General features: G+C 35.9%; 1 long non-coding RNA gene across 1 annotated transcript; it reads left to right on the top strand.

Annotated features, from left to right (window-relative positions):
- The first annotated feature begins 5,013 nt into the window (after positions 1 to 5,013).
- Positions 5,014 to 17,002, top strand: LOC137636520 (uncharacterized). The gene is made up of 3 exons (XR_011043126.1): positions 5,014 to 5,136; positions 15,775 to 15,912; positions 16,875 to 17,002. It is a non-coding gene; the product is annotated as an uncharacterized lncRNA (long non-coding RNA).
- Positions 17,003 to 17,557: the final 555 nt, after the last annotated feature.

Raw genomic sequence — 17,557 nt, forward strand, 5'->3', positions numbered from 1 at the left:
AGAATTTTATATTGTCCATCCGGGGAGACTCTATTTGCTCTTGAGTAGAGACAATTAATTGAACGTTTAGAGTTTTTATGATCTTATCTAACTTATTCTTGAACTCGTTTTTCGTGTTACTGTTCACTACATCCGCATGAGAGAGAGAGAGAGAGAGAGAGAGAGAGAGAGAGAGAGAGAGAGTTTATCAGTTTTTATCAATCACACATTCCCTTATATTTGTAGATCATAGTGAACTAATGATCATTATTTAAGTAGAAATTTTCTACGTATATTTTTTTTAATTAAAGAAAGGGCTTACAGTATATTCTAACAAACACTATCCATAGTTGATAAACGTGTTATAATTATTATTATTATTATTATTATTATTATTATTATTATTATTATTATTAGCTAAGCTACAACACTAGTTAGAAAAGCAGAATTCACGTTTCAACTATCGTTATAGCTCAGCTGTTAATAATAATAATAATAATAATAATTATTATTATTATTACTATTATTATTATTATCGTAAGAATAATTAATATGGAATACGTGTCCCAGAGATTGTAGCAAACAGCCATGAAGTTACAGGGCATTATTATTATTATTATTATTATTATTATTATTATTATTATTATTATTATTATTATTATTATTATTATTATTATTATTATTATTATTATTATTATTATTATTATTATTATTATTATTATTATTATAAGAATAATTAATATGGAATACGTGTCCCAAAGATTATAGCAAAACAGCCAGAACTTCAGAGTTGTTTATCCTCAAACACTAAACAGGGAACAATACAAAGAAGGGGACGGGATAAGGCACAGTCAATACCTCCTTGACACACAGACCCTTGGGCCTGTCAGCTGATGCTTCGAAAACAGTAAACACTCCCATTGTGGTCAGGTTCGGTACAGGCCTGGGGGGCAAAGTATCGATTTTCTCATTGTTCATTACTTGTAGTTTATTTCGGGGTGTAGCTTATCTATTAGAACTTCAAAAAATCAAACTTGCAGTAAATATTTTTTATGTTGAACAGGCTGACATAAGTCTTGCTATAGTTTATATATGAAATATCTTTTGATGTTACTGTTTTTGAAATTTTTTGTTTTAATTGTTCATTACATCTCATATTTACTTCCTTGTTCCCTTTCCTCACTGGGCTATTTGTCCCTGTTGGATTCCTCGTGTTTATAGCCTCTTGCTTTTTTTTAGATAGGGTTGCAGTTTAGCTAGCAATAATGATAGTTATATATATATATATATATATATAGAGAGAGAGAGAGAGAGAGAGAGAGAGAGAGAGAGAGAGAGAGTTTTCTTCAGTGGACTGATTTATTGAGCGAGGTCTCTGCATTTTTATTCCAATGAGTCATTTGAATGAACCAATTTCTTTGCACTTGAACAATTACTACTGTGACTTTTACGCTTGTGTATGTATATATATATATATATATACCCATATATATATATTTATATATATATATATATATATGTGTGTGTGTGTGTGTATGTATGTATGTATGTTTATATTAAGCTACAACCCTAGTTGGAAAAGCAGGATGCCATAAGCCCAGGGACTCCAGCAGGGAAAGTAGCTCAGTGAGGAAAGGAAACAAGGAAAAATAAAATATTTAAAGAAGAGCAACAATATCAAAATAAATATCACTTTATAAACTATAAAAACTTTAACAAAACAAGAGGAAGAGAAATAAGATATAAGATGAAACAGTGTGCCTGAGTGTAGCCTCAAGCAAGAGAACTCTAACCCAAGACGGTGGAAGACCATGGTACAGAGGCTATGGCACTACCCAAGACTAGAGAACAATGGTTTGATTTCGGAGTGCCCTTCACCTAGAAGAGCTGCTTACCATAGCTAAAGAGTCTCTTCTACCCTAATAGATTCACTGTCTGAATTCATGAAATATAATAAGCCTCGATATAATAAGTGATACGAAAAATTATGAAATTTATATATATTATCGACATAAAAACGAATAATTAAGAAATGGTCACTGGAAATCATTTTGTTCATCCAGCAATCTTAATTATTCATTGCAAAAAAAAATTATTTTCATTTTCGGTCAAAACATAGGTTGTGAGGAAAAAAATATATATTAAAAATGCTATGAAAAAGACCTCTTAGAAACATTTTTCTTAAGGCTATCATCGTCAATAGCTAATTAGTTATTTTAAGCTATTTAAATTTTCCTTTATTAAATATTGACTCATTAATAGCGTCGTAAAAATTATAATTGTTAGTATAATAAGTATTCTGTAACATTGATATTCCATTTCACTAATAAAAAGACATTTTGAAGATGTTATTATTATTATTATTATTATTATTATTATTATTATTATTATTATTATTATTTGGTAAAAGAAATTTACATAATTCGTCTGCTTCTGATTCTACCAAACAAAATTGGTAAAATCCCCTATAGGTTAATTAGAGTCAGGTTAGAGAGAGAGAGAGAGAGAGAGAGAGAGAGAGAGAGAGAGACTGGATTAAGAATATAAGACTAGAACAGAGTGAAAGAGAGAGAGAGAGACTGGAATTATTATTATTATTATTATTGTTATTATTATTATTATTATTATTATTGTTGTTGTTGTTAGTATTATTATTATTACTTGCTAAGCTACAACCCTAGTTGGAAAAGCAGGATGCTGGGGGCTTCAACAGGGAAAATAGCTTAGTGAAGAAACGGAATAAGGAAAAATAAAATATTTAAAGAAGAGCAACAACATTAAAATAAATATCACTTTACAAACTATAAAAACTTTTAACAAAACAAGAGGAAGAGAAATAAGATATAAGATAGAACAGTGTGCCCGAGTGTACCCTCAAGCAAGAGAACTCTAACCCAAGACAGTGGAAGACCATGGTACAGAGGCTATGGCACTACCCAAGATTAGAGAACAATGGTTTGATTTTGGAGTGTCCTCCTAGAAGAGCTGCTTACCATAGTTAAAGAGTCTCTTCTACCCTTACCAAGAGGAAAGTAGCCACTGAATAATTACAGTGCAGTAAGAAGAATTGTTTGGTAATCTCAGTGTTGTCAGGTGTATGAGAACAGAGGAGAATATGTAAAGAATAGGCTAGACTATTCGGTGTGTGAGTGTATAGGGAAAGGGAAAATGAACCGTGACCAGAGAGAGAGGCATCCAATGTAGTACTATCTGGCCAGTCAAAAGACCCCATAACTCTTTAGTGGTAGTATCTTAACGGGTGGCTGGTGCCCTGGCCAACCTACTACCTATAAAAATGAGGAGATTAAACTCAGAGAGAGAGAGAGAGAGAGAGAGAGAGAGAGAGAGAGACTGGAATGAGGAGATAAAACTCTGAAGAGAGAGAGAGAGAGAGAGAGAGAGAGAGAGAGAGAGAGATTAATTTAAGTTATTTCATTCATCGAAATTAATTTAATATGCTTATTTTTAACATTTACACAGTAGCTATCAGCTAAGCTCGAATATGAATTAATAGCTATTCTATTTTTGATTAATTTCTCTGTTTTAATGATAGAAATTTAACTTATATATACCTACAGTAGAAGTGAAATTATTCGTTTCACTATTTATACATATATTATAAAAATGAAGGACCATTTTGAGTTTTGTTTCCCATGGAAAATTTCGAATTCAAATCCAAAATCCGAAAAAAAAACTTGAAATATTGTAGGTTTTGAGGATGCAAATATCTATAGAAATTATTTTTCATTCATTTAGAGATTATTCATATGTTGCATAATTAATATTTCTTCAGTGGTATCCCTTATGCATATTGCATAATATTTTTCATAACTCTGACCATCCTTTACATTCTGATCTCCCTGGACAATTCTATCCTGTTCGTAATACTAGGCAGGCAGTTGATTCTAATAGCCAGGCCTTCTCCATCATAAGACTCAATACTACGCAGTACTCTAGAAGTTTTATTCCAGCTGTGACCAAGTTGTGGAATGATCTTCCTAATCGTAGGTAGTAGGTTGGCCAGGGCACCAGCCACCCGTTGAGATACTACCACTAGAGATTTATGGCGTCTTTTGACTGGCCAGACAGTACTACATTAGATCCTTCTCTCTGGTTACGGTTCATTTCCCTTTGCCTACACATACACTGAATAGTCTGGCCTATTCTTTACATATTCTCCTCTGTCCTTTATCTATGGTAAGCAGCTCTTCTAGGAGGACACTCCAAAATCAAACCATTGTTCTCTAGTCTTGGGTCGTGCCATACCCTCTGCACCATGGTCTTCCACTGTCTTGGGTTAGAGTTCTCTTGCTTGAGGGTACACTCGGGCACACTATTCCATCTTATTTCTCTCCCTCTTGTTTTGTTAAAGTTTATATAGTTTAAATAGGAGATATTTATTTTAATTTTACTGTTTTTATTATCTTATTTTTCCTTGTTTTCTTTCCTCACTGAGCTATTTTCCCTGTTGGAGCCCTTGGGCTAAGCATTTTGCTTTTCCAACTAGGGTTGTAGCTTGGCTAATAATAATAATAATAATAATAATAATAATAATAATAATAGTAGTATTTTTATGAATACTATGCCAGGAATTTTCATATATATGATTTTTTCCTCATAGTTATTGGGGAAAAAACGTAAATATTTAGACCATATTTAAAAGAAAATATATATAATAACACATATTTTATATTTCTATGTTTACATTGAACATGCATTGCTTAAAATAGCCTTTGAAAAATAATAATTGTCATTTATTATGATTATTTTAACCTTAATAGTAACACACAAACACAAACACACACACAACCCCACACATACAAACATACATTTTAACTCTTCTAAAAAGTATATTAAAACCCCCCCCCCCCCTCTCTCTCTCTCTCTCTCTCTCTCTCTCTCTCTCTCTCTCTCTAGAAGCTTTAAAATTTATATTTATTGTAGTAAATATTAAATAATGAAAAGATTTAAACTTAAATTCCTCCCCTGGAGAAGTATTGGAACTTCTTCCTCGCTTGAGGAGAACAACAACAATGGCTGCTTGATTGACCTCCACCTCCCACCTTCTCCTTTCAAACTGTTTTAAAACCATTTCCAAAGCTGTTAATTTAGTTTTATTTCTCTCAGTGTAAGTGAAATAGGGTCGGCTAATTACAGGTAATTATATTTGCCAAATAATTGTGATATTTCGATAATTAACATGAGTTAAACTCGAAGTACTTCAGGAATCCAAGATGGCTGCCATGTGACAGGTGTCTGAGCCGGCAAATATTAAACTGGTCGAACCGGTTATACATTTTTACCAGTTATATACACCAGTACTGTTGACCGTGCTATTTGACCGGCATATTTTTTGCATTTTGGATATGCCTAAGGTATGAATACGCCCAGGTTACTAAAATGTCTGGTATGGTCCCATGTTTAGTATGGGGTCACGTGGCCTATAAGTGGCTTGTATAAGCTTTTAATACTTTGGAATTTAAGTAGATATACAATTAATCTTTATTATGTATTATAAGGATTCTACATATCTGGTTTAGATCATTGAAATTTAGTTGAAAATAAAGATTAGGACAAAATTAGGTTAAGCAGACTTGGGCTAATCAATAGAAAATGGAGTTATCCCGTTTTCTATGCTAAGATAAAATATATATTTAATTTAAATGAATTTTCATTAATTCGTCTAAAAGACGATAATTTTTAGAATGATTTATTGTTAATTTATTCTCATTTTATATCATTTCCTTTCCCCACTGGACTATTTGTCCCTATTGGAGCCCTTGGGCTTATAGCATCTTGCTTTTCCAACTAGGGTTGTAGCTTGGCTAGTAATAATAATAAGGCGTCAGACCTAACCTGACGATTTACGATGTCTTCAATAGCTGTTTTGTGTGGGGTAGTTTGACGCTCATGTTTCTTGCATAAATAGTTTACATTTTCCTGGTATTATTTTACTGTATTACAGGGCAATGTAACCTAAGAAAAAATACTTTTTCTCACAGAAAAAAAATACGCTCCGAAAATACTTTTTTCCGTCGCAAATGAATACTGTATATAGTTTCAGCAATATAATATATATATATATATATATATATGTCCTACGATAATGGGGGACCCCCAGTGGGAACTCGCAGTTTTGGGTGGGGAAAACATACTGGGGAAATGATATATAAATGTAAAACAAGCCTTTTCTTCTGTTTACATTACCTTCTTGCATGTATAATGAACTGAGGAAAAGACAAAATAGTATAACTGGATAAACTTTGGAGGTGTCGTTGCAAAGGCTATGTCTCATGAAAAAATACGGTAACCAGAGCTACCAACTGTGATGTAGATCAAATGTTAACGTAACATGCTAACGTTAGCAGCGTTTTTCATTTATTTTTTCTCGTTCTACTTGCCGGCTGTAGTCGCTCTCGTTCGTGCGTTTGTACATAGCAGGTTTCGACCTTCTGCGCAAAAACCCCGCCTCCCTGCGCAGAGACTTTTCCTCCACCAATATTATTTCTTCTTCTCTAATTGTGAAATATAATTAATCGTCTTCTCCACCAGTTCTGTTCAAGTCTATTACTTGATCCAGTTCAACTATATCATTCCTGTTATGTAATACCCTCGTATACATATTACGTTTGACCCCAGTATTACACGTTTTATTATCCGATGCTTTATAAAATCACCATTTTATATACCCATCGAATATTATTTATCATGCATTCCATTTTATCTTTATATTTTACTTTTATACATTTTGTTATTACCTTGTCACTCCCAGATTTCACATAAATACTTGCTCTGGACAAGTTTCCCATTCTGTTCATTCATGTTTACTCTCTAGACTCCGTTGCTTTTCCGTTAACCAATCACGAACCCATACGTATGTAAAGTTTGCATTAGGGGGCTTAATATTTCCCTACCCCCACCTTCCAACAAACCCTTTTCCGTGGAAACCTTTGCCCAAGTCAGGTCTTTGTTAGTTCGTGTTGTCTTTTTGCGTATTTTACGATTGAAGTTTTAGAAAATTGTAACGACTTCAGTAATCCGTACTTGAAACTATTTTGGTGTATTCTAATGTTGGTAATTTTCTTAAATTTCGTAATATAATATACCAACTTTTAGTGTTCCAAGTGCTGTACTAAATTAAGGTAAAGCAGTTGTTGCCACAGACTCGGTCACAATACCCCCGTGACCCACAAGTTACGTCGTCACGGTCATAAGTCATAAATTTCTTTAACTTTAATGTGTTAGTTTTACTAAATTTTGTTAGAGTGCGAAGCTCAACATTACCGCTTGCCTGTGCATACGAGGTTGTTGTTTTATTTTCCTGTGATCGTAAGCGAGGAACAAGAACCATTATATTTAACGTTGCTAATGTTAGCGTGCGCAGCTGAACATTACCGCTTGCCAGTACATACGAGCTTGATGTTCTATTTTAATACGAGCGAAGCGAGCCAGTGGCGGAACAAGAACCATTATATGTAATGTTATCGTAACAGTGCTAACGTTATCGTAACGTGACTGAAGTGACACAGATTAACATACATATATATATATATATATATATATATATATATATATATATATATATATATATATGTATATGTATATGTATATATATATATATATATATATATATATATATATATATATATATATATATATCAAAGACCAGTATATTGGGTTTGTGACCTGGGAACCCCTAGGTTAGGTTAGGTGGGTTTGTTAAGTTCTGTACCCTTTCTGTACTTTTTTATATAGTGTAAAGGTTATTCTAATAGCCAGGCATTCTCCATCATGAGGCTCAGTACTACCCAGTACTCTAGAAGTTTTATTCCAGCTGTTACCAAGTTATGGAATGGTCTTCCTAATCGGGTAGTTGAATTAGTAGAACTTCAAAAGTTCAAAGTTGGAGCAAATGTTTTTATGTTGACCAGGCTGACATGAGTCTTTTTATAGTTTATATATGACATATCTGTTTTTGACGTTGTTAATAGTTTATATATGACATGTCTGTTTTGACGTTGTTACTTTTTTTTTTAGTATGATTTATTGTTAATTTGTTCTCTTAATTTATTTCCATATTTCCTTTCCTCACTGGGCTAATTTTCCCTGTTGGAGCCCCTGGGCTTATAGCATCTTGCTTTTCCAACTAGGGTTGTAGCTTGGATATTATTATTATTATTATTAAATGCTAAGCTACAACCCTAGTTGGAAAAGCAGGATGCTATAAGCCCAGGGGCCCCAACAGGGAAAATAGCCCAGTGAGGAAAGGAAATAAGGAGATAAGGAAAAATAGAACATTTTAGGAATAGTAACAATATTAAAATAAATATTTCCTATTTAAAATATAAAAACTTTAACAGAACAAGAGGAAGAGAAACTAGATAGAAAAGTGTGCCCAAGTGTACCCTCAAGCAAGAGAACTCTAACCCAAGGCAGTGTAAGACCATGGTACAGAGGCTATGGCACTACCCAGGAATAGAGAACAATGGTTTGATTTTGGAGTGTCCTTCTCCTAGAAGAGCTGCTTACCATAGCTAAAGAGTCTCTTCTACCCTTACCAAGAGGAAAGTAGCCACTGAACAATTACAGTGCAGTAGTTAACCCCTTGGGTGAAGAAGAATTGTCTAGTAATCACAGTGTTGTCAGGTGTATGAGGACAGAGGAGAATCTGTAAAGGATAGGCCACACTATTCGGTGTCTGTGTAGGCAAAGGGAAAGAACCGTAACCAGAGAGAAGGGTCCTATGTAGCACTGTCTGGCCAGTCAAAGGACCCCATAATAATATGGAAAATTCTTTAAAATACACATGATAATATTACCGTAGCATTGCTAACGTTAGCAATGCCACTTTAACGTTGGTAACGCTGTGTATCATAGGTAACGTTGCTAATGTTACCGTTCTCAGTATATTCGTGAGTGAAGTGACACGGAATTTGAACAAGTCATTATATTTAAACAATTTAACAAAATATATAATAAAAAGACACCTTATATTTAAACATTTTAACAGTAAATGTTTTCCTGGAGAAAATAATGTGATTTAACCGATTTTCACCTTCATTTCATCTGTAATTACAGCAACCAGTTCGGCTACTTAAAGTTAGTCAAATTAATTGTTCTGTTGGTTTGTGGTTGAAATGAAGGTCAAATTCGGTCAAATCACATTATTTACTACAGGAAAACATATTTTCTGTTCGCAATCAGAACCTTTAATACGGTAAAACTTTACGGTGGTAGGACGATTGCGTACTGGACATTTGCGTCCCGGACAGTTGTTTCCCGGACAATTGCGTCCCCGGACTTTTTCGTCCCGGAAATTTGCGTACTTGTACTTGTTTTTAGTGACCAGGTAATATTTGTTAAGAGATACGGAATTAACTCTCTCTTTATGTCTGTCTGTATGTACAGTATGTATGTATGTATGTATGCATGCTATCGCTCGATTACAGAACTACTAATTAGTGTAGATAAGATATATGTCATAGAACCACTGAGGTAGAGAACTTAGAATTACTGTACTTATCTCTGATTTTTCTTTTGTATTTACGTAGACCTTTAGAAAACAATTCCTGAGTTCTCTAGAAGCAGAACACTTTTTTTATTCACGGCAGTTTAACCTCAGTTGTTGGAGTGGGCGTAGGATTCAACCAACTCTCTCAATTTCATCGTGGAATGTTCATGATCGAACAGCTGATGACTTGCCGAGGTCCGATAATAGTTTAGAAGGGTGGCATAACACAATTCAGAATTATAGAACATGTCATCACCCCTCCATTTGGAAACTAATTGACGCCCTAGAGAAAGTAGAAAAGCTGTGGCGCAGAAAAAGGAAAGTAGACTATCATTCTTACGAGACATTGTTCATAACATGCATACCTTTTAGGTATGAGCTTAAAAGTAGCCATCGTAATTCATTATTAAAAAGATATAACCTAAACTTTTTAGACATATAGAAAATTTATAGTGTATACATAAATATAAAAATCTTCCATTTTATAAAGTTTTTAAAGATTATAAAACGTGCAAATGAAATATTGATGTCTATATATAGGTCCTTTCGTGTCCAGTATGGGTAAAGGTATAATTATTGCCAAAGTATGAATTAAGAATCTAAATTACTTGATGCTATTAAAACATATGCATATTCAGTGTGGATAAAGGTATAAATGAAATTACTGTGTAAAAGTATAGTGTAAAGGTAAGGATGAAAAGATTTATAGAATCAGTAATACACACATACAGGTACGCAAATATCGGGGACGCATATGTCTGGGGACGCAATTGTCCGGGACGCAAACGTCCAGTACGCAAATGTCCTAGAACCAAACTTTACCTTTTTCCCTATTGGAGCCCTTGGGCTTATAGCATCTTGCTTTTCAAACTAGGGTTGTAGCTTGGCTAAGTAATAGTAATAATAATAAGGCGTCAGACCTAACCTGACTTAATTTACCATGTCCTCAATAGCTGTTTGGGGGGGGGGGGGTTAGTTTCACACTCGTGTTTCTTCCGTCAGTAGTTTTAAGATGCAATATACAGGTATTTCCATCATTTTCTGTTAATGAGTGGAATTAATTATAGGTGCTACATAAAACGAAGAGATAGAATTATGGGTAAAGTTTTACAAGTCTACAGGTTATCAATCCGAACAGAAAATATATGTTTTCATGCAGCAAAAAATGTGATTTAACCGAATTTGACCTTCATTTCAACTTCATTTCAACCCCAAACAAACAGAACAGTTTGACGAACGCCAAGTACCCGAACTGGTCGTTGTTGCGGTTGAAATGAAGGTGTAAACCGGTTAAGTCACGTTATTAGAGGAAAACATAATTTCTGTTAAAATGTTTAAATATAATGGCTCTTGTTCCGCCACTGGCTCGCTTCGCTCGCAAGAAAACAAAACATCCAGCTCGTATGTACTGGCAAGCGGTAATGTTGAGCTGCTCACACAGAAAAGAGTAAAAGTAACACATTAAAATTAGAGAAATTAATAACTTTTATGACCGGGACGACGAGGCTTGTGGGTCATCACGATATGAGTGTGATGACTTAACTTCTATGAGTGGGACGTGGAAAGTTGTGGGTCATCGGGGTCTTGTGACTGTGACGTCGGAGGTTGCGGGTCTTGGGGGTCCCCTGGCCGTTGCTGTATCGGAGGTAGAGGAGGGTACAGGCAACTGGCAGTAAGAAAAATTTGGTGCTCTAGGTAGTAGTGGGTAAAGAAGACTTTGGAAAAATATTGCCTGAAATAGTCAGTCTTCATTCCAGGTGTATGGACCCACTCCTTCACTTCTCCGCAGAACCGTTCTTTATTTTCGGTATATATGGTTGGGTCTTTGGGGTCAACGAAATGTTCCGAGCGGTTTACAGTTTTGTGCTGGTAACCTATTTCAGAAAGTGTGTTGTAGGCAGACCACGTATCGCTAATAATTAACGCTACGTGGCTATATATATTGTTCATTTAGAGGAATTAGGGTTGCAGCGTCATGTTTAGTAGAGGAGGAGGGGAACTATAAGGGATTATAAAGGGATTATAAAAACCACATTTTACAGTCTCAAGAACATCACCTAACCGAATGTTTCCTACCTAACCTAACCAACCTAACGTAAGGTTCTCCACCTAACCTAACCTAGGAGCCATATCCTTAGACTGCCGTATTCTTATCTTACCTGTCCCAACGTACTGCACGCACCCCTAAGAAATTTCTTACACACGTTCAATACCCCCAAAGACCTATGTGGCACTTAACCCTTTTACCCCCAGACTATTTGGAACTTTCCAGCCCTTAACCCCCAAGGGTTATTTTTTTTCAAGCACATTTTGCAGTATATTTTTTAAAAATTGCTCTAACAGCCTTAATTTTCATCATAGAGAGGTCAGGTTGGTCTTATTCTCTTGGAAAATGCCTGAAGTTTCTCAAAAAATTATCAAAATTATGAAAAAAAATGTAAATAGCAGTTTTTTGTAAGGACGTACCGGTACGTCCATGGGGATAAAGGGATGAGCTTTGTGAAACGTACCAGTACGTCCTTTGGGGGTAAAAGGGTTAACGGTCTTCCGTGGTTGTATTTTGCGTTTGCGGAATGGGATTCATCTATTTCAACAACTATACCAACTATACCGTTACCACCAGTCGCCTCTTGATTATCGAAAAAGTATTCCATAACCTCCAAACAGAAACTTCGCCAATTGACGCTGGTTTTAGATGATATATCAATACCCTTCATGAGTGTATCATGATCCCAATATTTATGTAAGAAATGGTTAACAAATAAAATTATCTTCCATGGGACGAGGTGACTCTTTTCTAAAAATGTACCCTTATAGGCAGTAACTGTATTTCCATATGGCCGTTTCTTCTTTGTCTTAGCTATCATAGTTTCAGTATTGCAGCAATAGACGTGAACATCTTTCCCGTTCGATAGCCACGAACGGCTCTTAGGACACTAAACGCTGGGGTATTACATTATGAGATTTAAGAAAGTTATCAACATTGGATGACGTATCAAAGAATTCACCATGAAATTTAGGAAATGCTTTTAAGTACGGGATACTGCAGCCGCTACAAGTTTCTATAACTTCCATCGTAGAATACGCAAAAAGACCTCGCTTGAACTAACAAAGACCTGACTTGGTCAAAGGTTTCCACGGAAAAGGATTTGTTGAGAAGGATATGGAGAGATCAATAGAAGAGATAAGGGAAGGGGGTTGGGAAATATTAACTCCCCTGTGCAAACTTTCCATACGTATGGGTTCGTGATTGGAAAACGGAAAAGCAATGTATGGGTTCGTGATTGGTTAACGGAAAAGCAATGTATGGGTTCGTGATTGGTTAACGGAAAAGCAATGTATGGGTTCGTGATTGGTTAACGGAAAAGCAATGTATGGGTTCGTGATTGGTTATCGGAAGAGCAATGTATGGGTTCGTGATTGGTTAACGGAAAAGCAATGTATGGGTTCGTGATTGGTTAACGGAAGGGACGTATGGGTTCGTGATTGGTTAACGGAAGGGACGTATGGGTTCGTGATTGGTTAACGGAAGGGATGTATGGGTTCGTGATTGGTTAACGGAAAAGCGACGTATGGGTTCGTGATTGGTTGACGGAAAAGCGACGTATGGGTTCGTGATTGGTTGACGGAAAAGCGACGTATGGGTTCGTGATTGGTTAACGGAAGGGACGTATGGGTTCGTGATTGGTTGACGGAAAAGCGACGTATGGGTTCGTGATTGGTTAACGGAAGGGACGTATGGGTTCGTGATTGGTTAACGGAAAAGCGACGTATGGGTTCGTGATTGGTGAACGGAAAAGCAATGTATGGGTTCGTGATTGGTGAACGGAAAAGCAATGTATGGGTTCGTGATTGGTTAACGGAAAAGCAATGTATGGGTTCGTGATTGGTTAAGGGAAAAACAACGGAGTCTAGAGAGTAAAAATGAATAAGCTAGAATGGGAAACTTGTCCAAGAGTAAGTATTAATGTGAAATTTGGGCATGACAAGGTAATAACAAAATGTATAAAGGAACAATATCAAGGTATAATGGAGTGTATGATAAATATTTAATGGGAATATAAAAGGTGATTTTATAAGAGAAAGAATAAAACGTGTAATTCTTGGGTCAAACGTAATATGTATATGTGGGTATTACATAAAAGGAATGGTGTAGTTGTACTGGATCAAGTAAAATACTTAAATAAACTGGGTGAGGTAGAATACTTGAATGTGGCGGGTAAAATGACCTGGGAAAATTGGGAGGTGTTATAAGAGAAGAAATAATCCTATTGGTGGAGGCGGAGTTTGTGAGTAGAAGATCGAAAACTGCTTTGTACAAATGAACGAACGAGACCGACTACACCCGACCCGTAGAATGTCAACGAATAAATGTAAAATATATAGTCAGTATAGGATATACTGTACATAGTTAGCGTATATTTTCATCGGTTTATTATACATTCAAGAAGGTAATGTATAGAGAAGAAAGGGCTTGTTTTACGTTTATATACCGTTTCCCCAGTATGTTTTCTGCACCCAAAACCCCGAGTTCCTGCTAGGGGTCCCCCATTATTGGCGGATATAGATATATATTTCTGAAACTATTCATTTCTGACAGGAACGAGTCATTTTCAAAGAGAACAGATATTTTTCTATAGAAAAAAGTAGTTTTTCCCCTAGGTTATAGTAACCTGTGGTAAACTATAATAAAACCAAATTCTGAACTGAAATCGGCTAGTGTAGGTGGTTTAGTAACTAGATTTGTCTGCTACAATACGTGGCCACTTGGCTAATGTGTGGAGTGTGACGCCTATCGTTTGCCAGTACAGCGAGCAAGGAGATGGTAGATAGCGAGTGAGGCGAGCCAGGTTTAAAGGTCGCTCATGAATGGCAGAGGCAAGGGATGGTGGCATTGCCCTAGAGACTTACTATACCAAGGAGGGCCAGGCAATGGATGTTGATGCCACAGCAGGTGGACCTGTGGGCTCCCCCAACCTTAGCTCACAAGGATGTTGAGGTTGAAGCTACTAAAGGAACTAACGAGTTTGAGCGGGACTTGAACTCCAGTAGCTATCACCTGTCAATGACGTTACCAAAGAGGCCACTCTAACCCTAAAAAAGAGTAAAGAACTGAATTGATAAGTGTCAAGTGGGTGGACCACTATAAACATATGTTTTTTAAGTGTGGGAGATGATGGATACGGTTAACCCTTTTACCCCCGGGGTATTTGGAAATTTCCAACCCTTAACCCCCAAGGGGTTATTTTTTTCCCAGCACATTTTGCAGTATATTTTTTTAAATTGCTCTAACAGCCTTAATTTTTGTCATAGAGAGGTCAGGTTGGTCTCATTCTCTTGGAAAATGCCTGAATTTTCTCAAAAAATTATCAAAAAATATGAAAAACAAATTTTTATAGCATTTTTTTGCAAGGACGTACTGGTACGTCCATGGGGGTAAAGGGATGGCTTTTGTGAAACGTACCAGTACGTCCTTTGGGGTTAAAAGGGTTAAGAAGAATTCCCATTTTCTGTGAGCAGGTCTGGTGGCCGAACAATTTGCACTTGCAGATTTTTATTTATTTATAATACTTTATTTACTAGCAAAATGGCTAGTTTGATATTTTTACACCGCCAAGGAAGTTGGAAGGTGGTTACGTTTTGCCGTCTTATCCCTTTTTTGTGTGTTTGTTTGTGAACAGCTTCCTGGCCACAATTTTAATCTTGTACTTATGAAACCTGCTGGGATCAACTGTTATGTAGAAAGCAGGAAATGATTAAAGGTTTGGTCAAACAAAATGTCCAATTTACGTAATTAGCTGTAAGTTTGGTTATCAGTGTCACAGAGGCTTCAAACTTGGTTCATAAAAAGTGTATGAAAATCCACACCAATTAATACATGTTAAGGTCAAAGGTCTAGGTCAAGATGGAGCAAGTGGTCGAGAAATGAGCTTTCGCAGCGGAGGTCTGCACTCCACTGAGTGCCACAATGTTTATTATTATTAGCTAATCTTCAACCTTAGTTTTGTTCAAAGGGGAGAGGGGCGTAATAACTTGCGTGTCATTCGATTAAGATACGAAGTATATTTCTATATTTAAGTTCATTGTTTAATTTTGGGAGACAGGTTTTGAGTTACTACGCATGCATTGTTCCCCATAAAGCCCATAATCGAGTGATGTGCCTCAGATTATGGTTGGAAATGCTAAAGATTAAAAAAAGGAAGCAAGTGGAAACAATATATGGTTTGGTATTTGGCTAGAAATTGAAGTGTCATATATTTACCCAGATTTTTTTTCTCGTATAGGTTGTTTTTGGATGAAGTATTGTATAGTTCCTCTGGGGGTGTGTGTATGATAGCGGCCACCTGTATGTATTACGGCTAACCTTGGATACGGCAGTGGAAGGGGGTTGCAGGGGCGTAAACACCCCCCTCCCCCATTAGGTAAGTAGGTAAATGACATGGCTTGTAGGTTAGGTAAGGGCGGGAAATGTAATAGTTGATGTCAAATTTTTAATCCAAATCGGAGGAACTGGCCGCTGATATACAAAGGCTCCTTTTTTTTATATTATACGAGACTTGTCATTAAATTACTTTGAAGCAAATATAGCCATCGGTAATCTATGTGGGCTTAAGGATCAATTTTTAGAGCGGTTGTAGATAGTCTGATACGGGTCGACAAAGATATCCCGTTTTATATTGAAGATCAAAGTTATATAGCCTAACCTAACCTCCCCTTCTTCCCTTAACCTGCGTCTGCATGTCCTTACTGGCCCTGCTGTACTGTCCCCAGTTATACAGGATCTATTATGTTTCATGTAAAACACAATGTACAAAAACATGAAAGAAAGGGAATGTAAAGAAAGGAAAACTTTTTGTATAATGTAGACGAGACAACTAGAGGTAACGAAGACGGCAGAGGTAGAAAGTAGAGGTAGTTCTTTTCTTTAGGTTATTTTTGTCACATTCTCAATTGAATGAAATTCTTTAGACAATTAATTGGGTTTTGAATATCTTGCTATAGTTAATTTAGAGGAATCTGCCTCGAAACCATGTTTCCTAAAGCAACCAATGTTGTCTATGCTCAAACATTTAAAAACATTTAAATCTAGTTTAATAGTGACAACATAAATTGATTCATACATACATACATACACCAAAGGCACTTCCCCCAATTTTGGGGGTTAGCAGACTTCAACAATGAAACAAAACAAAAAAAGGGGGACCTCTACTCTCTACGTTCCTCCAGCCTAACCAGGGATTCAGCCGAGTTCAGCTGGTACTGTTAGGGTGCCAAAGCCCAACCTCCCACACAAATTGATAGACTTGGTTATTCTAATGTTTAACCAATATTAATAAAACAAAAGGATTTAAGAATTATTTAATAACTGTTTCGTATTTTCCAGATTTCTGGTTGATGCCACTGGAAAGAGGCTAAGGAGGCTTAGACACCCCTATGAGGCTTAGACACCATAGGGGGACTGACATGGAAAGGATGATGCCCTTGAAAAAAATTTTAAAGGTATATATTATTTTGTTAAGCATGTTGTATACAATGGCTGGCGAGAAGCTGATGTAATATTCGCCTTATCGGTTCCAACATGGAATCCATAACTTAGTGTTTAGAAACTAACCTTTAATCAAAGGTTTTGTTTGGTACTTGTGTTTGTGAGTGTGTGGGATTTTTCATTGCTCCAATAATAGTTTGGTCTCTGAAGTTTTTTTTCAGTACCAAACATTTTGGCAGTAGCCATGTCATTCGCATTTATTATTATTATTATTATTATTATTATTATTATTATTATTATTATTACTATCCAAGCTACAACCCTAGTTGGAAAAGCAAGATGCTATAAGCCCAGGGGCTCCAACAGGGAAAAATAGCCCAGTGAGGAAAGAAATAAGGAAATAAATAAATGAAGAGAACAATTTAACAATAAATCATTCTAAAATAAGTAACATCATCAAAACAGACATGTCATGTATAAACTATTAACAACATCAAAAACAAATATGTCATAAATAAACTATAAAAAGACTCATGTCTGCCTGGTCAACAAAAAAGCATTTGCTCCAACTTTGAACTTTT

The sequence above is a fragment of the Palaemon carinicauda genome, unplaced genomic scaffold (assembly GCF_036898095.1).
Source record: "Palaemon carinicauda isolate YSFRI2023 unplaced genomic scaffold, ASM3689809v2 scaffold318, whole genome shotgun sequence".
Lineage (NCBI taxonomy): Eukaryota > Metazoa > Arthropoda > Malacostraca > Decapoda > Palaemonidae > Palaemon > Palaemon carinicauda.